We start from the raw sequence: 20,612 nt of genomic DNA, 5'->3' as shown, positions 1-20,612 counted from the left end.
GAGTCAACCATTACAAGTAGGCTTAAACTTCAAATATCTTCTGGGCATTTCCCATTGATTTTGCAATCTCTCCTGGGTTAACAGAGAATTAAGCAGATTAGTTTTGCTTTTTAGAGTAATATATTGTGGCTGGCATAATCACTCCCTTCTATCAGAGTCACTGATGAGGAAAAGTAACATTTATATTGGATTTATATTTTAGGGGGGAAAAAAACACTCGCGTTTCACTGTCTCCCCCCAATATAATCAAAAACCCAAGACCAAATAACCAAGTCAACAACAAAAAAATTGTTCGCACTATTTTTCAAAGGCTTTTAAGATATATAATAATAAACCAGTTAACTCTATGCCATTGATTTCATTCTTTTCATATCTAGAAAGCAAAAACGTGGAAGTGAGCAAAAAAAGGGGCTGGTGGAACCAATAGAGTTTATTTAATTATATCATATCCATGAAGGTGCATGCTCTTTATTTTTAGCAGTTAGCTCATGCACAAAATCATTGATTACTAATTATTACCATAAGCACGATTTCCCCACATTTTCTTACACAAGTTTCCCATATACGAAAACATTAGCAGAACCGCATAATCAACACATAATCACCACCTAGATTTTACAATTAACCTTCATTATGTCTTATTCCATACCTATCCATCTTTTTCATTCCTCTGTCCATAAATCAATCCATCATAAGCACAATTTTAACAAGTTAAATTACCTCATTTTCCACCCATGGAAGTTTGGAAGCAATCAATTAGAATGGATTTCTTTCTACGGGCAAACAGTACAGGGCCTGATAGATCCTGGTCTATTAATAACCGTAAGATTTGATGGGAATGACACTCAATGAAGTAACAGGTGCCAAGTACTAAGAGGAGCTCAAGAATCGTGACAGTTGGAGGCAGCAGTGTGGAGGGTAGGGCATCATCCAACCTCATCATGTAAGCTACAGATCCCATCCTGGGCACAGGACAGACCATGTTCATAATAGCCTGTAATCTTCATGAAGCCTAGATAGGGACGCAAAAGCCTTCTCAACACAGTACTCTGGGCAGCACCACCAGCAGTCAGAACTGCCAGGACAGGTAAAACTTAAATGCCATCCATGGTTGGGCAGACACCCTTGATACACACCTCACAACTGCAAGGGCAGCTACATAGGATTGATATTGATTATTGATGACCATGAAATCAACAAGTACAGAGTCCCTAGTATATGCAGTCACTGACTGCATTGATTGATTGCATTGATGCAACCACTACTCCTCCAAGTTTTGCAAAGTCAAGCATTCTCCACAAATTTTGCTTAACAAGAGGAGGGAAGGACAGAAGGAAGGAAGGAAGAAAACTGAAGTTTTTCATGATGACTGTAACCCTCCTGTAACCGTTTGGATTCAGCAGATGGCCTGAGTGCATGCCGGGTGTTGGCGGTGGGGCAGAGGTTGGCGATAAATAATGAGGAGGAAGGACGGTTATACGTAAGTACGTAGCCGCTTTCTGAATACTGGATTTTGTTGGAATAAACATGATTTGTCTTTTACCATTTGGTATGCAGTCTGAAAGGCCTTAATAAGATAACAAACCTCACTGAGCTTTATTTTGAATCTTTATGATTTCTTAGTCTACTGACTGCACACTCTTAGTGGCAGGGTAGAGATTATGGAATAATCTGAACAAAAGTATGTAATTAAGACAGAAGACAGTGATCATTTTAATATATATATTTTTAAAGTCTACTAGGAGAATAAAAGTTAACTCTCCAAAATGTTCTAGCATACTAGTGGGAAGCTTCATTCATCGAGAAGATTCCTAGAAGTGAACTAGCTCATTCTCTAACCAAACCACAGATGAGACATGAACTAGCATATCCACAGAGCAATGGGTTTTTTAACAGGTTTTTTTTTTTTTTTTTTTTTTAACTTAAGTGAGAAAATTGCTTTTAATTCATCTAGTCTTTACAAAGTCAACGGGATTGTGTTTTCAAGCGTGCAGATGGTACGGCGTACCCGCGTGGTGGTGGCAGCGGGTGTCTGAATTCCGGGTATATAACTTGTCTCCTTACATTGTTTGTTTAGCTGGCCACTGAACAGAAAGTGTTCCCTCTCTTCTCTTTCATTCTGAGACGCCTGAGGTCAATAAGGAATATCATGTTTCCAAGTAGTGTGCTGTAGGAAGAAGGTTCCCTTGTGAGGTTCAGAAGCTCCATGTGTCCCCAACTGTGTCCACAAATACTTGAGCTGTGTTTCCATTCTGTTTATGGTTCAGCTAAAGCTGTCACATCTTAGAGTGGAGCCCTGGTGGGCAGTGGTGTCAAGACAGGAGCACCCTGGACATTTGCATCGTTAGGGTGGTCTATGGAGCAGCATGGGGGAGCATGAAGACAAAGCGTCTTGACACATGTTGATAAAACGATGACACAGCAAACACATGAAGGGACGCATATGTCAGTATGGGCCAGATGATCATCTCCAGAGAAGTGGAGCCAGGTCCTGGTGGGGCTAGTAGAAATAAAGTTTCAAAGAATGGAAAAATCGTTAAGATGCTTACAATTTGCCACAGTCTAAAACACAAACACGAGCTATTTCCTTAAAGACTCTCAGGATGCTGCCCCTTAACCTTCCTTGCATTCCCAGCCTGGCATAAATGCCTCCCATTGTTGGCAGTATTGTCGACAAAATCCTTTTCAGTGGGCTGCTTCAGAAACAATTGAAAATTGTGAGTTCCTACAATTGTATTTTTGGCTTCAAGGACATTTGAGAAGGGCTGACATGCTCTTTAGAGAAACGAAATGACTGTGAAGGTACTAGCTTAATAACCTACATGCTAAACTCATTTGGGATGTGTATTTAGTATGTGAATGTGAGTTTGTGTATGTGCATATAACATCCTTTCTAGACCCAATATTAGGGAGCCATTGTTAGTATTTGGTTGTTAAGAGAAATTGGTTTATTCTGGGCATTTTTTTCTCTAGCCATTTATCCTAACTCTGATATTGACAGAAGAGTGCTTTCTTTGTTGAGTTGTTATCAAGTAGTGTTGATTTTATAGACTGGGGAGCTGCCGTGTATCTGGGATTCTGGGACATCAGGGATTGCCAGCTGTCCCCCTAGAGCATCGTTCTCTCTGTCACTGGGCTATGACCTTTGACACTGAGTCACACTACTGCCCCTCACCCATGTGGACCACCCCACACCTCCCCCTCCTTGTCTGGGTACTGTGCAGAGAGAATGCCATATATCTTAGATGCTAGTTTATAATTCTGGATTTATGTGCACTGTAGAATCAGTGTTATATAAAAAATCACATTTTTAAGTTTGAAGTTTCTATAGTTTACATACAACAGAACAGCTTATTCTAGAAAAGTCCGTGGAACAAGGGACACATTTGTTTTTGTTTTTTTTTGTTTTTGTTTTTTTGTGGAGGAGTTATTATGATCTCAAAACCTTTTCACCTTGTTTTCCAGAGCCTGTTTCTGGTGTGTGAATTATCACAGGAACAGTGGCCACTGCTGGCTTGTTAATTCTTGGGTCCCAAGCCCCAGGGCAGGGCTAACATATGACTCCTCTTTGACCACAGTGTTTTGAATGCAAGCCTAGATGAACATGTACTAGGCCCTGTCTCTCCAATGGAGTCAGAGAGCATACAGGCAGATTCTCTGATAACCTCAGGCAGCCCCGTGAGAAAAGGTGCTGGGAGCCATAGAGTATTGCTGGTGAAGGGAAAGTAGATTAAAAATAAGGGGTTCTTCAGGACACAAAATCAATGCACAGAAATCAGGTGCATTTGAATATACTACTAATGAAATAGATGAAAGAGAAATCAAGGAATCGATCCCATTTATAACTGCACCCAGAACCGTAAGACATGGAGGAATAAACCCAACTGAACAGGTTGAGGACTGGTACTCAGAAAACTATAGAAAACTCATGAAGGAAATTAAGGAAGATACAAAGAAATGGAAAAATATTCCATTCTTATGGATTGGAAGAACAAATATTGTTAGAATGTCTATGCTTCCCAGCACAATCTACACATTCAATGCAAATCCTATCAAAGTGCCATCAGCTTTTTTCACAGATCTGGAGCAAATGATCCTAAAATGTGTATGGAACCAGAAAAGATACCGAATAGCTAAAGGAAAGTTGAAAAAGAAAACCAAAGCAGGTAGCATCACAATTCTGGACGTCGAGTTATGTTACAACAAAGGTGTAGTCATCAAGAGAGCATGGTAATGGCACGAAAACAGACATATAGATCAATGGAACAGTAATATACCAGAAATGGACCCTCAATTCTATGGTCAACTAATCTTTGACAAAGCAGGAAAGAATATTCAATGGAAAAAAGACAGTCTCTTCAACAAATGGTGTTGGGAAAATTGGACAGCCACATGTGGAAGAGTGAAACAGGACCATTTCCTTATACCACACACAAAAATAGACTCAAATGTGTGAAAGACTTAAATGTGAGGCAGAAATCCATCTAAATACTAGAGGAGAACATAGGCAGCAACCTCTTTGACCTAAGCCACAGCAACTTCTGGCTAGAAACATCGCCAAAGGCAAGGGGAAAAAAAGGCAAAAATGAGTTATTGGGACTTCATCAAGATAAAAAAAACTTTTGCACAGCAAAGGAAACAGTCAACAAAACCAAAAGACAACATACCAAGTGGGAAAAGATATTTGCAAATGTTTTATCAGATAAACGTTCAGTAGCCAAAACCTATAAAGCAGTTATCGAACTCAACACCCAAAGAACAAATAATCTAATCAATAAATGGGGAGAAGACATGAACAGATATTTCTCCAAAGAAGACATACAAATGACCAAAAGACACATGAAAAAATGCTCAACGTTAGTCAGCATAAGAAAAATAAAAACCAAAACCATAATAAAATACTACCTCACACCTGTCAGAATGACCAAAATTAACAATTCAGGAAACAACAAAATGCTGGCGAGGATGCAAAGAAAGGGAAACCCTCCTACACTGTTGATGGGAATGTAAGCTGGCGCAGCCGCTCTGGAGAGCTGTACAGAGTACACTCAATGTAACTCAAAAAGTTAAAAATAGAGCTATCCTACGACCCAGCAATTGCACTACTGCATATTTGCCCCAAAAGATACAAATGTAGTGACCTGGAGGGGCGCGTGCACCCGAATGTTTATAGCAGCCATGTCCACAATAGCCAAACTATGGAAAGAACCTAGATGTCCATCAACAGATGAATGGATAAAGAAGATGTGGTATGTGTATACACACGTGTGTGTGTGTGTGTGTGTGTGTGTTACACACACCATGGAATATTACTCAGCCATCAAAAAGAATGAAATTTTGCCATTTGCAATGACATGGATGGAACCAGAAGGTACTATGCTGAGTGGACTAAGTCAGTCAGAGAAAGACAATTGTCATATGATCTCACTCATATGTGGAATTTAAGAAATAAAACAGAGGATCATAGAGGAAGAGAGAAAAAGTTAAAACAAGATGAAATCAGAGAGGAAGGCAAACCACAAGAGACTCTTAGTCATACGAAACAAATTGAGGAGAGCTCGAGGGAAGGGGTGGGGGACGGGGTAACTGGAGGATGGCCGTTAAGGAGGGCACGTGATGGAATAAGCACTGGGTGTTCTAGAAGACTGATGAGTCCCTGACCTCTACCTCTGAAACCATAATACATTATATATCAATTAACTGAAATTAAATAAAATTAAATAAAATTAAAAAAAAAAATAAGGGCCTTTCATTCCAATATGGTGAATACTGAGAAACACCTCAGCAAGTGTCCTGACTGTGCAAAGCCACTGGAAGTTGTTAGGATCTCTCTTCTCCTTCTAAATAAATATTTACTTTTGAACCAATTTCTTTGTATTCACAACTTTACTGTTTTTATTTTTAAAAAAATGATTTTAGGACTTGTATAAGTTTTAGACTCCACAAAGTGTGGCTCAGTCCCAAATAAAAAGTCACAGTATTTGGGGGGAGAATTCTCTTTTTCCTTTTGTTCTGTTCCTTCCCCCACTGCTTTCCCACTTTTTCCTCTCCCGGCTTCACGCCTGCCTTACACCCATTTAACAGCCTAGTGACGCATCTTTAACACCGTCTGCAGCAGTAAAGCAGGACTCTCTCTTGTACCAACAGTACTTATCTCCCTCCCAGCGTTATAAAAACCACTAACACTGGGGAGGGTGTCCCTCCCTTGTGATCTCGGGGCCACACAACCCACTCCAGATTTCCTGCCCTCCACTTCCCCTGAGTTACGAGGACATGAGAATAGGGTCTATGTGTGCGAAGCTCATGCTTGAAACTAGGATTTTTTTTTTTTTTTTAAATTTTGAAGAAGTGACACAAAAGCCTGGAGATAGCTCAGGCATATTCCAGAGGTGGCTGTGGTGTGAGGCACACTTGCAGCTGGGGGATGGCTGTCCAGGGCCATGCTGGGATCTGACAGATCAGGGCTCAGCGGCCTGTGTTCCCCTACACCTGATTTCCTCTGGGTCTTCACCATCTCCGCAGGCTCATTCCCCAGATGTCCTGTAATTTCTGTAAACTACCAGATAGCCTTCTAACAAATTCCTTTGTGTTTATATTAACGGGACTCCCTTTCCTTTGTTCGCATTCAAGAACCTGCCTAAAGCACATGTTAAATCTTATCTTGGAGATCTTACCTTCTGTGCCACTTTCTCATTTTGTATAAGGGGAGGCTGAGTCTGCTAGGAGAGTTTGAGGACACAACCTACTTCACGGAAGGTACCTGGAACTAGAATCTAGTGACAGGAACTCGACATTTCTCTGTCACTCCGACGAAGTGTCAGATAAATCTCTACTGTTGAATCATTTCTAGAGTCAACTCTTTAATAAAACAGAACACTATACTCAAGGATACTGCAGGGAAGTCCTGACTCCTGGTCACACTCGGCCTAATGAAATATAAATTACATTTCTTAAAACCTCTTTTTCCCATAAGTCTTTGCTTTTCTTACGCCCATCACTCAACGGTCCCCACTCCCCAGAATTTGGAGAACAGAAACAGAGGAGTAGAAGATGACGTTGGGTTCTCAATTTTGGGATAGGGATGACTTACCTATCACATACACTCACCACAAAAGCAATCAGCAAGGAAAGTGTGCAAGATGGTTTAAGGGGAAACAACCATGCTTGAATGCAGGAATGGGGAAAGAGGAACAGAACTTGGTAACAGAAACAGCTGATAAGTGGCCACATACGAATCAGAAGGAGAAACCAGCCAGAATCAGGGGAGTGCACACCCTGAGGACCAATAGAAGAAGCAGGGTGTGGTCAACCACACCATCCTGAGAGGAAGTTCAAGAAGCAGGTAGAATCAGTAGGAAAACAGATTTGGGATCTGCTGTGGCCTGCATGCTTGTGTCCCTCCTCTACCCTCCCCCCAAATCATGGGTTAAATCCCATCTCCCAAAATGACTGTGATGGAGGTGAGGCTTTGGGGAGGTGACAAGGTCATGATGGTGCAGCCCTCATGGTGGGATTAGTGTCCTTATAAGACACCCTAGGGAGCCCCTTGCCCCTTCCCTCATGTAAGGACACAGCGAAAAGATGTTGTCTGCGAACCAGGAAGGGGTCTCACCAGACACGGGGTCTGCTGGCGCCTTGACCTTGGACTTCCAGCCCCTGGAGCTGTGAGAAACCAATGGTTGCTTATGACCCTCCCAGTGTGTGGTATTTTGTTACAGCAGCCAAAGCGCTAAGACGGAAACCAAGATAACCACCAAAGATCTTATTAAGAAATGGCCCTTTGGCATAGAAAACATAGAAGATTGGGATTAGCTGAGAAATAGGTAGGCGGTGGGGGTGTGAAGGATCAGAAAGAATATGTACAACTACTTCTTCCAAGAAATCTGCCATTAAAGGGGTGGTGGCAGATGGTGGTTTTTCTTTTTTTTAAAGATTTTACTTATTTATTTGAGAGAGAGAGAGAGCACGAGTGGGAGTGGGAGGCAGGAGGAGAGGGAGAAGCAGGCTGACCCCTGCTGAGCGGGGAACCCACCAAGGGGCTCCATCCCACGACTCTGGGATCATGACCTGAGAGCCGACGGCAGGTGCCTATCTGACGAAGCCACCCAGGCGTGCCCCCTGGGAGATGGTGTATTTAATCAAACCACAGCCATGGCCATAGATTCTCCCCTACACAATGCCCTCTCCCTGAGGACAGCCCAGAGTCTACCCCGTGTGTTAGACAGACCTAACCCTTCCTATGAGATGAAAGAAAATATGTCACAGGTCTGCCTGCCGTCCCTTGCCGACACGCGCGGTCATTCCAGTGCCGCTTCACGTCGCACTCTGGGACTTGTCCCCATAGGGAGACGCCACCTCGTGCCTTCTAGGAGGCCATAACCTATTTAAAAAAATAAGTAATGGTGGAAATATGAGGACAGTTAAGATGCTCCCATGTTGGGGGTTGTAAAGTGTCACAGGAACAGGCTGGCTAAGCGTACTTACTGAACGGAACTGAAAACGGGTGTTCCGGCAAAACCGCACGCACGAACACGGACAGCAGCATCGTTCATAACAGCCGAAACATAGAAGCAGCCCAAATGTCCACTGATGGATGGATAAACAAGATGTGGTGCCATCGTACAAAGGACAATTATTCAGGCATGAAAAGGAATAAAGACCTGATTCTTGCTGAAGTACGGACGAGCTCAAAAACATCAAGCTGAATGAACGAGGCCAAGACACAAAAAGCACATTTTCATCCCACTCGTACGAAATGTGCAGAATAGGCAAATCCATGGAGACAAAAAAAAAAAAAAAAAAACCAGGGGGTGCCAGGGGCTGGGGACAAGGGGAAATGAGGAGCGGCCCTCTGGTTTGGAGTTTCCTTTGGGAGGCAAAGATTGTCTGACACGAGGTGAAGGTGGTGGCTAAATAACATTGTGAATCACTAAATGGGACATTATTACACATTTTTAAGAGATTAAAATGGTGATTTTTATGTTATGTGAATTCTAGTTCAATAAAAAAATCCTTTGGTTCCTTTTTAAAAATTACTTTGACCCCTACACCTCAGGATAGGACATGTTTTTAATCTGAATGTTCCACAGCTGTAGATTCTCAAGGAGTCTCTCGATGACCTTCCAAACCCTCGTTAACCTCAGACATGTTAGCCTGATTTCTAAATCCTACACATGACTCCCAAGTCTGACTGAAATTTGATTTTATCAGGCATGACATAGTTGGTCAACTCTCCTTTGGAAATGGAATGTTAACTATTTGAAATCAGAAAACCAGGATTCTAGAGACTTGTTTTCTGAGAAAAGAGAGAGGCCAAACCCTTCCACTGAGGACTCAGCCAGCTCATGTCGCTCTTCATGGGACCTGTTTGAAGAAAGAGTTCATGATTTCTTGTGCAAGCTGATCACCAGAATGAGCATTTACTTGTTTTCTCTCTTTTTTTTTTTTTTAAGATTTTATTTATTTATTTCACAGAGAGAGATACAGCAAGAGAGAGAGCACAAGCAGGGGGAGTGGGAGAGGGAGAAGCAGGCTTCCTGCTGAGCAGAGAGCCTGATGAGGGACTCAATCTCAGGACCCTGGAATCATGACCTGAGCCAAAGTCAGAAGCTTAATGACTAAGCCACGCAGGTGTCCCTCACTGTGTTATTTTTTTAAAAAGATTTATTTTTTACTTATTTATTTGACAGACAGAGATCACAAGTAGACAGAGGGGCAGGCAGAGAGAGAGGAGGAAGCAGAGAGCCCGATGAGGCTGAGCAGAGAGCCCGATGTGGGACTCGATCCCAGGACCCCCGGATCATGACCTGAGCCGAAGGCAGAGGCTTAACGCACTGAGCCACCCAGGCGCCCCTCACTGTGTTGTTCTTACGAGGACAGTGATCTTTACCTTCTTTGAAGTTATAAAATTTCAGACATGCTAGAAAAGTTCTCCTCCCCCGAGCTCCACTCGGACACGTCTGAAATCCTAGATTCTGTAAGAAGCTGTAAGAGCTGCGGGGGATGGCAGGCCCCTGACGCCCCACAAGCATCAGCCCATTGCGGGATCCGTAACACAGGACCCTCTGCACTCCATCGAGGCAGGGCTGGCGCGGGGCGGGGCGGGGGTGGGGGAGGGTCTGAACATCCCCCCCCCCCCCCGCCCCAGGTGAGCCCATACTTAGCTGTCACTGCTAGAGTCAGGAAAGGGATTTGAGGAAGACAGGCTTCCTGCTCATAGCCCACGGGTGCAGTGCATGTTGCCGACTTCGGGTGTTCCTGCTCTCCGTCATTTCGGAGAAAGCAAATCTCGAGGGACACACACACCTGGAACACCTCTCCGTGGGCACAGGCTCTTGTGGTTTCGGGAACTGGCGTGGGAGGCACAGCTGAAACTGCTGCAGAGGCTGGCACTCCAGCGAGACCTTCCAGCCGCCGGAGCTCAGCACAGGGAACACGAAGATACCACATAGCACACCGCTGACGACAGTCCCCCACATGACTCACCCCAGAAGCGCGTCCCCGCGCTGGGCCTTACCCTTTCTGTGGAAAACATTCTCCAGGGCCCTTGGAAGAGGATGACTCATGCCAGGGGGTATTTTTAGGAATCTGTTAACTTGCCTTCAGCATAACAAATCCAGTTGGAGAGGAGCGCTGAGCCATTCCCCACGAGCCGATCCCAGGGTTGTCCTCATGCCAGGCTTTCTTGGTGTGCAGACTGAGTCATCTTCCAGGGAGGCAGGAGGGGAAACAGAAGAAGACTGTTGCTACAACAGGGAATTTGAGATGATGCTGAAGAACCCAATAGCGTCCCTATCTGTGTCTTTATAGGATCGCACCTGCTCTCTCCAAGCTCATCTCATAATCCCGGTGAGATCTGACAGCATCGCTCCAGGGCATTGTAAGGACCACGTTCATATCAGCACGGGGCTTAGAGCGGAGTGGAACAGGCAAAAATGCTTTATGGACAACACTGAGTCCGGAAGGTGCTTGTACACTGGCCCCTTGCATGTCAGACCACTGGACAAGAGTGCCGTGTCACAGGAGGGATGCCTGAGAGGTGTGAGAGTGACCGGGACACTTTTCTGGAAGGTTGGGAGTCTCCCAAATGTGTGTGTGTGTGAGCACATGTAGGTATGTGTGGGAATGTGCGTGCTTGTGCGCAGTTATGTGTGTGTTGTACATGTGCATGTTTCACTTGTGCATGTGTGGGTGATACTGTGTATGCGTTTGTGTGTGTACGTATGCTTTTGTGTGTGCACATGTGTATTTGTGTGTATCTGTGTGTGTTGGTAGGCATACGTATATGGGTGTGTATCTGTGTGTGTATTCAGGTGTTTGTGTGTGTGTGTGCGTTTTTGTTACCAAACACCCGTTCCAGCTACGTGGGTCCATCAGGCCGCTGCTGGGTGAGTCAGTGAGTGGTTTGTAGAGTGTTTGAAGCTGAGAAATGGAATCTTTGTTTCAGTAGCAGAAAAGGAAATCCTGCCATCAAAGGCCAAGAGAGCAAGCATTCAGTATGGTGTCGTTTTACTAACGTGGTAAGAATTTCACGTTCTCTGGTAATGATCAAAAGCCAAAAAAAAAAAAAAAACCAAAAAAAAAAAACAAGCAAATGTCCAAAACACAAATTCTTTTCGGCTGGCCTGCCGTTTTCCTATTACTTCCACTGTTGCTGCTTTCCTCTTTGTTTTTTCTCTGGCCCAACATTTACATTGCTCTTCCACGATGGTTTTCCTGTCCATACAAGCTCTAACCTTCCCTCGCCAGGGCGTGCGAGTTTGTGTTGACGGGTCCTCTACCTGGCTTGGCTGGGTGAAACCCACATTCGTGAATTTACAAGGTGCTTCTCTTCCACGAGGCGCTGCCACCGCCCAGGACCAATCCCCTCCTCACCACCAGCATTTTTCAGACAGATGGTGCCTTTCCACTCCAGCAGGGAGCCACAACCACCAATTTTAGAGAGTAAATTGGAAAGCTGATGTTCCCTTTTAAATAAGCAAAGGATCACTGATCCAGCTCAGCCAACAGAGAAAACCAGATCTCAAATATCACCCTGAATTTAAACCACTATGACACTGTCCTTTGCTGGAAAAAAAGAAGAAAAACACCACATAAGATTTTTACATTCAAACTCTGACCGTGGTTTTCTCCAGTTTCACTGAGAGTGGAAAGCACAAATCACTGTCTTTTTGACAATGCATTTGGCCTGGCCCAGAATGAGAAAGTATTAGATAATGCGCACAACATCTTGTTGTGGGGGCCATCCTCAGTCATCTTTCCAGACTCAAAATATTTCAGTAACCTGAAGAGACAATGTTATCCAAAATGGCCACTATTTAAGAACTACTGATTATTAAAAAATTCTGTTGTTGAAGTTGTAGTCAAATGCTCCCATTTAGATGCAGATAGGATAAGAAAAAAAGAGAGAGAGAGAGAGAGACTTTAGAGATATTTATCCCTGGTCTTTAATAGGTATGATGTGCAAATTGCCTATATACTTAACTTAGTCAATATCCCTTGTCCTCCAAATTTCCACTAAATTGTCTATTTCTTCAAGGCACTTAGATATGCAGGTACTTTCCTACTATCAGCACAGTGTCCAGGGTTTGAAATTTGCATGTTTTCCCAGTTACTGTTGCTCAGCTTGTGATTACAAGGGGAAAAATATAGGGCCCTTGCTCCACAATTTTATCTCCGTGCTATATATAAAATACAGCCATCAGCGTGGTATGTTGTTTTGTACATGGGTCGGGAATAGCAGGGGACACACTGACTGTATTCCAACTCAATGACTCAGAACCTCCAGGCACCTTGTTTTCTCTCCTCCCCTCACAGAGCCACCAAGAGTGAGAACACACTTCTGTGGCTGGAACATTCTATCAGGTTAACGTGGCTCCGTCTATGAATCACGAAGCCCCAGACTTCATGTAATACAAGGGGCTGACGTGCACTTTTCCCACCGCTGCATCCCTAGAGTCCATCACGGTGCCTGACGGAGCTCACGTGATCCAGAAACACTATGTACAAAGGGACCAAAAATCCCTGACCTCGCAGAGAGACCTGCTCCTCCTTCCCTAGGTATTTTTCTAGAGAAGGGAGGAAGGGAAAACTAACCAAAGCTCCCAGTCATCACAGCTTCTAACATCTTTTCATCTACCAGAGTGGAATTGCAGGACCCAGTTTCACAACTCACATTTCATGAGATCAAGTTACTTTACAAAAACAAAACAAAACAAAAAAACCTAACTAACTTAAAAAAAAAAAAAAGGTCTTGGTCACCTTTGCATTTTGTCGTAAACACTAACGTCCTGGTTCTGCCTTTGTTCTGATGGAGAGTCTTAATTTTTATCAAGTAGACCACAAGAAGTGCTCCAGCAGCCAGACATGACCTCTGTGTCTCCCAAGAAATGTGTCGGGTTCTGTCAAGCACCCACTCTAATTCTATAAAAGCCTCGTGTCTCAGCCCAGACTGTGACAGCAGAACACTGCAGACCAGGGGGCTAAAGGACAGACATTTGTCTCTCACAGCTGGAAGCTGGAAGTCCAAGACCAAGGTGCCACTGGTTCAGCTCCCGGGGAGGGCACTCTCGCTGGTGTGCAGACGGCAGCCTCCTCTGTGTCCTCGTAGGGCAGAGACACAGAGAGCTCTGAGGTCTCCTCTTCCTCTCCAAGGGCACTAATCTCACCATGGGGGCCCCACCCTCATGACCTCATCTGACCCTAATTACTTCTCAGAGCACCCCCCTCCAAATACCACCCACTAGGGATGAAGCTTCAACATACAGGGTTTGGGGAACATAGACGTTCACCCTGCAGCATCTCACCATTGAGGACCATGCCACACAGATGGATTTATTGGCTCTGAACTCATGTGAAGAGAGCAGTCATCAAACATCCACCTCTAACACAAAAATCCACCTCTAACACAAAACAAGGAAGCAAATTTCTGCAGAAGATCACAGATCTATTTTTTATGTTATGTTAGTCACCATACAATACATCATTAGCTTTTGATGTAGTGATCCATGATTCATTGTTTGTGTATAACATCCAGTGCTCCATGCAGTCTGAGCCCTCCTTAATACCAATCCCCAGGCTCACCCATCCCCCTACCACTCTTCCCTCTAAAACCCTCAGTTTGTTTCCTGGAGTCCAGTCTTTCATGGTTTGTCTCCCGCTCCAATTTCTCCCCCTTCATCTTTCTCCTAATGTCCTACATGCCATTCCTTCCATTCCTCAAAAACTGAAGCCATAGGATAGTTGACTCTCTTCTTGACTTATTTCACTCAACATAATCCCCTCTAGTTCCATCCATGCTAATGCAAAAGTTAGGTATTCATCTTTCTGATGGCTGAGTAATATTCCATGGACCACATCTTCTTTATCCATTCACCTTTTGAGGGACATCTCAGCTCGTTCCACAGTTTGGCTATTGTGGACATTGTTGCTAGAACATTGAGGTGCATGTGGCCCTTCTTTTCATTACATTTGTATCTTTGGGGTAAATACCCAGTAGTGCAATTGCTGAGTCATAAGGTAGCTCTATTTTTAACTAGATGGGTTTGACGAGAAGATCACACATCTTTTGACATAAACTTTGTGTTTGGTGTGTTCTCTGACACCTAATTGAGCCTCAGTATTTTTTGAATCAATAAGTGAATCGTGCTAGACCTCAGTAACCTAAGAGAACATTATCTATAAAGTCAAACTAAGCCAAATAAATGATTTAACCTGGTAAACAGAGTGTAATGTTTTTTGTTTCTATACTGAAAAGTGACTGCCCCAGAATGACAACATTGTTTTACTATAACTGTTATTAAACAATTCCTGCTGACACGAAGTGGTCAGTAACATCATTTACTTCTTTAAGTCCCTCCTTGTTCAGAATCATAAGACTCTATCATCCGAAACTTTATCTATCTTCCTCTTTCTTGTATTCATAAATGATTTTGCTGCAAGTTTGGTGAAGTGCTGAAAAAGTGAGTAGCTAAGAGCACGACCATCTGCACTCAAAATTCATCTCCAAAAGTAAAGATGTGTGCATAGTAGTTATGCATTATCAGCTCACTTATTTTCATCAATGCATTTTTAATAGACCCATCCCTTAATTTTTTATCATTTTCCCTCAAACACCCAGTGATTCAGGATTGCTCATTTTAATGAGTCCAAGAGAGAGCTTATGATAAAAATCAAATATTGAATTATGAGTTGTGCTGGAAAGAACATTGAGCTATAAATTTAATGAATTAAAAATAAATGTTTTGGCTTTGTTGTTAGCTAAGCTGTACAATCCTTAAAGACTTATTATGCTTTCCTACACTTTATTTTTATTGAAAATGAGAGTTTGCCATAGGTGAATTCTGATTATTCTTTTCGTTGTTAACATCTACTCAAATTTGCCATGAGTTGTGATAGGTGGTAAAGCCAGAAGGCTTTCGGTAGGGAGGGGGTGTCAGGAAGCTCCACAGACCAGCTAGTCCAACTGCGTCCGAGACCTGTACCTACTCACCCGTGTCCTCTTATTCCTGGAAGCACAGTGACCACACTTTCCAGGCTTCTTTGTGGTTGTGGGACAAACTGACAGTCGATTAACTATGATCAGAAGTGATACACACCTCTTTCATCATGCCCTTCCTCTGGAAAATAAAACTTGTTCATGCACAATCCTCAATGGTCTACATTCCCCAGAACCTCCTTCACATGCATGAGCCTGGCAGCTGGATGAGCCTAAAGTGCGTGGAGCCACAGAGGTGAGGACCCTGGTCTCTGAGTCACCCCCTGGAGGAGAGCCACCAACAGCTAGGAACACCCATTCCTGCATGGTCTCTGAGGAACAGTTCGATCAATCATCACTTTAGAGCTACTCTACATGTTGGTGAGGATGCTTATTAACAACAACATCAGTGTTGCATTCTGTTTCCAGAGCACTGTGTGGATCAGCTTGGCCACACCTACCCATGACTCCAAACCCCTCAGTCGGGTGACGGGTATGGCAATCGGTGTGGGAGACGCAGACAAAGATGTCCCACCTGTTTGGGGTTAATGTTGGAGTTAATGGCTGGACCTGAAAGGCTTGACTTTTCTTGCTACTTCCTCTGTTTTTCTTTGCCTATTTTAACGCTGTGAAATGTTGTGAGGCTGTCAAGCAGACACATATAAATTAACCTCTGCATGTACATCTATATGTTGATTTGTTCTACTGAATTCCCCTCAGTTCATTACTCAGAGAGCTGTCTCCTGACTATGTCTTAGAGACAGCCTCAGAGACTTGATTTACACCCTCCTATTTCAGTGCCTATGCAGAGTCAGGCAGAGAAGACAACCCAGCCAGGGGCGGAGGAGCCTTCTCTGTTAGGGCTGACTTGTGCCATGCCCTGCCCAGGTGACTGTTCCAGCCTCTGAACCAGCTCCTGATCTCATGCTTGCAGAATACTTGAGTGGAACTTCAAAATGAAGGCGGTCCTGGGGAACAGGGACACTAATACAGAGGCTCTAACAGCTAAGTGTGTTTTCAGATTATCACGTATGTGGTGTTAGCACAAATCATGACAAGAAGGAAAGTCTACAAATGTAAAAAACTTTTCTCCTCTGCTTTAGTTCTTGGAATCCGGTCTGCATTACCACTTTCAATTCTTCCGTATTTTTCTCAATAAATTGTCACTTTCTACTCCAGCCTGATAAACTTTATATAATATTTTCTGTAGGAAATAAGATTTTTAACGAGTCCTTGAATATCTGAAGACTGGATTTCTCTGAGTGTGTGCTGTGAAAACGAACATACGTGAGAGCAAAGAAATGTAGGTGAGTCCAAGTGAAGACCTTGATCTAGGAGGTGACATTTCTACAGAACTGCTTTCCTGGGTAAACAAAAAGACCGTTGAGATGTCCATGTTTCTGGAGTGGATTAAGTGTCTAAATATAGGACAGAAACACATGGCGTGGAGGAGAGGACAGCAACCTATTGGCTCCTTGGCTTGAGATCTGAGACTCACTTCACCACCAGCTGCCCATGCAGCCTCAAGCATGTCAATTCTTCACTCTCAGCCTCCTTTTTCTCCTCTGCAGGCCAAGCACTTTGTAATGGATGCACTGTGACGCCCCTCCTAAGAGCACCAGCATTTATCGACCGATGAGTGTTGGCTGAGTAAGGAGCTTACGCTCTAGGAGCTAATGAAAAGGATCATGGTCCTAACTTCTAAGGGTGATCTTTTTCATCTGAAATAAAATGTCCTTTAATGCCAATACCAAGCTATTTGAAACTTTATTTAGCTAAATTGAATTATCAAAGCCAAACTGACTGCGTAATTCGATTTCGTCAAATACTCTCTTGGCTCAGATGCCCTATCAACCACATCACACTCGGGCTGTGTGGACACACGTAGTGGTGACAGTGCTGGTCTGAGAGTCAGAAGATATTGAGTAGATTTAAAAATAGAAGGTTTTGAACAGCCTGAGCTTTATATTAAGATGAAATAATTTCTTCTTCAGATTTTATAAGTTAGTTCTTGAATAGAATAAATTAATTACCAGGGGAGAATAAAATGCCTTAAGTAGAACAAAAGAAATAATGAGAAGGAATATGGAAGTTACAAAAATAGGTGCTTTAAATATACAACTTTTCAAGAGGTGAGCTCTGCATACAAGAATACGAGGTGGGTTTCCTAATGAAACAAACATAGTGGTTTTAAACAACAAAATTTATCCTACAGTTCTAGAGGCAAGATCTTCAAGATGACTCTCTTGGAGGTAAATTCAAGGGTGGGCAGGGCTGCATTCCTTCTGAAATCTTCAGGCAAGAATCCGTTTCCTGGCTTTTCCCAGCTTCCAGAGTCTGCCTACGTTCCTTAGCTCATGGATCCTTCCTCCATCTTCAAAGGCAACAGTGCAGCATTTTCAAATCTCTCCCTGTAGGACTTAGAAAGACCCTTGTGACTGATTACATGGACCCCCATGCCCGGTATAACCCAGGACAACCTTCCCATACCAAGGTCAGCTGACTAGCAGCCTTAATTCCACCTGTAAGCTTAGCTACCCTTGGCTACATAACCCAACATATTCACAGATCTGGTTAGATTAGGAGGTAAACATGGAAGGGTAGCAGAATGTACTGCCTAAGAAGATGTCAGCCATAAGGATTATTTTGAGCTGAAGATAACTGAGAAGAAGCAGAGAGAAGTCAAGCTCTCTTTGCCTCAAAGTAGGACATAACTTTGTACAGGTCTTCTCCCTCTCCCTTCTCTACCAGAAAGGACAAACCTTGATCACCAGAGACAAACCTAGATCCTCATCAGCCCAGAGACAGCACCAGAGGAATTTACGCAACAAACTTGCTAATTAGCCTTTATTTCTCACTGGTTCCTGATATATTTGCCTTCCTCTAATGTATTGCCCTAGAAACTCAAATTCTTCTCCAGCATCTTGTCACTTCTCTACAAATTCATCGTTCTTTTGCTAAGATGCTCTATAAGCCCAACTCTAACCTCACTTTTGGGTTACTTATCACTGAGTTTTCTCATGTACATGTACAATGTGCACATTAACAGATGTGTGTTTGGTTTTCTCTTGTTAGTCCGTTTGTTGTCGGTCTCCTCGGCAGAGCCTCCACCAGGGAGCCCAAGGTGGGTAAAGGAAAAAGAAAATGTCCCTCTTCTACAACATTTGTGGGGAGGTGCAGTAGCTGCCTACCACAGATATCTACCCTTTAATATTGGGTAGTTTGCTTCCAACTCATCCAGTTATACATTTATCCATTCAACAAGTATTCATTGAGCACACACTCTCTGTCAGACAGTATGTGGAGCCTGAGATTAGAGTGCTGAACAAAGCAGATGGGGGTTCCACACTTGTGTTGCACCAACTGAGCTCCAGAGCTAAAGAGAAAATCCAAGGTAAGCTATAGAAGCACACCCAAAGTGATCTCAATGTTTCCAGTGGGACTTGGACATGTTTGGTGCAAATCCTAGTAGACACTGAGAGATGTGTCTGGTTCGGTCCAATAAGTTGGGATTGCAATTCACAGCACGGAGACTCTCTCTGCTTCCAGGGTCTGGGCATTCACAGGACATACCCCCAGATCTTCTCTCTCACGCAGCTTGGTGAGTAGCTCTCCTAAAAATCCAGGAAGCATTCTAGAAACCAAATTGAGGTGGAGGCAGGTCATCCTCTGCATTATGATTCCCCTTTCAAAATGGGGCATAAGTCCCTGCACTCCCAGGGTCTTAGTAAATGTCTCACACACAGTCAAGTATGAAAAGACCATGATCTTACTTGGTAGACCTGACTTTCTGCCAAATGCATTCTCTCCATTGTATTCAGGGAGGATCCTCTTCAGCTCTTAAACGGAGTTTGGCCCATCCTCCTGCCTGGACACCATCACACTTCATGATGGCCACAGGATGACTGTCCTACAAGGTACTCTTGATGTCAATCCCTCACTGGCTCACCAGTGGAAGACAGGTGAGGATAGGAGAAAGTAGAATAGTAAGGGAGGGAACGTGAGGATATCACAGGGAACCACTAGGTTGTCCTTTTAGCCTGCCTCACCCTCCTCACCCTTCCCAAGACTTCTCAGACCCTACTGCATCTCCCCTTCCTCCCTCATCTATTCTGCTGGCTACTTGGAGGAAGAAAGTCTCTGGAAGAGAAAGATGAAACTCCATCATGTAAGATGATCCAGCTGCACTCTGATAACAGGCCGTTATGGTTGAGCTTCCCATGTCACTCCCCAGTCACCCAACAGTAGTGTCGTCACGCTCTAGATGGCCCCATGCAACCAGCAGTCAACCTGGGCTCACATCCCACTTTCCTGCCATAGTGCTGTCACTGTCTAGTGCCACCAACAAGAACCACAAATGCTTCCACTAGTGCCCCTGGCTAAGATTCCTGAGTGCAGGTGGGCTGAACCTAGGGAAGAGGTGACTTCCTAAATGAGAAGCAGCTGATTGCATTCCTAGTGTCTAGTGACTGAGGACCGGCATCCAAGTGCATTTGTTAAACATCCCATCCAACCATTGTGATGTTTCTGGACTTACATCATGCCCTCTTAGGAAAACATTTAATATATGGACAAATTTAGGAGCCGCTGTTGGAAACAAAAATAGCTAATCTGTTAGGTAATGCTTGCAGATATTAATAGTAAGCCCTGTGCTTTCAACATCTACTTCTATAAACAGATCCTGTTTCCTCTGCTGCTAAACTGAAAGCTAAGTCTTTAGAACTCCCTGCTTACATCTCTTTTTAATAGGAGTTTCCATTTCAAAATCTCATTGACTTTATTGTCTCCATAGTGGACTCTTCATCACCAAATCTAGTCAAGGGAATTTCAAAGAAAATGAAGGAACGACACTGTCGACGTGTTCGCACAGCTCTGGCTCTCTGGCCCCTTCACACAAGGGCGGCGATTTCCAAACCCTGCACCCAGCTCCTGCTCTCTTCTCCTCGCCTTCCTCCTCTACTTCTTCTCTTCGGGGAACTCATTCTTGTTCCTGAATAATCCCAGATACACACCAGTTGCCCAGAGAACATTTATTCGTAAACATGAGTCTTCACCAGCACGTGCGGGAGGAAATGCTTTGGGGCCCGGAAGGCAAAACATCCCCAGTGCCGCATCATTTTCCCCCCATAAGTTTCAC

The sequence above is a fragment of the Mustela erminea genome, chromosome 6 (assembly GCF_009829155.1).
Source record: "Mustela erminea isolate mMusErm1 chromosome 6, mMusErm1.Pri, whole genome shotgun sequence".
Taxonomy (NCBI): domain Eukaryota; kingdom Metazoa; phylum Chordata; class Mammalia; order Carnivora; family Mustelidae; genus Mustela; species Mustela erminea.
Note: the sequence above shows the minus strand (reverse complement) of the source record.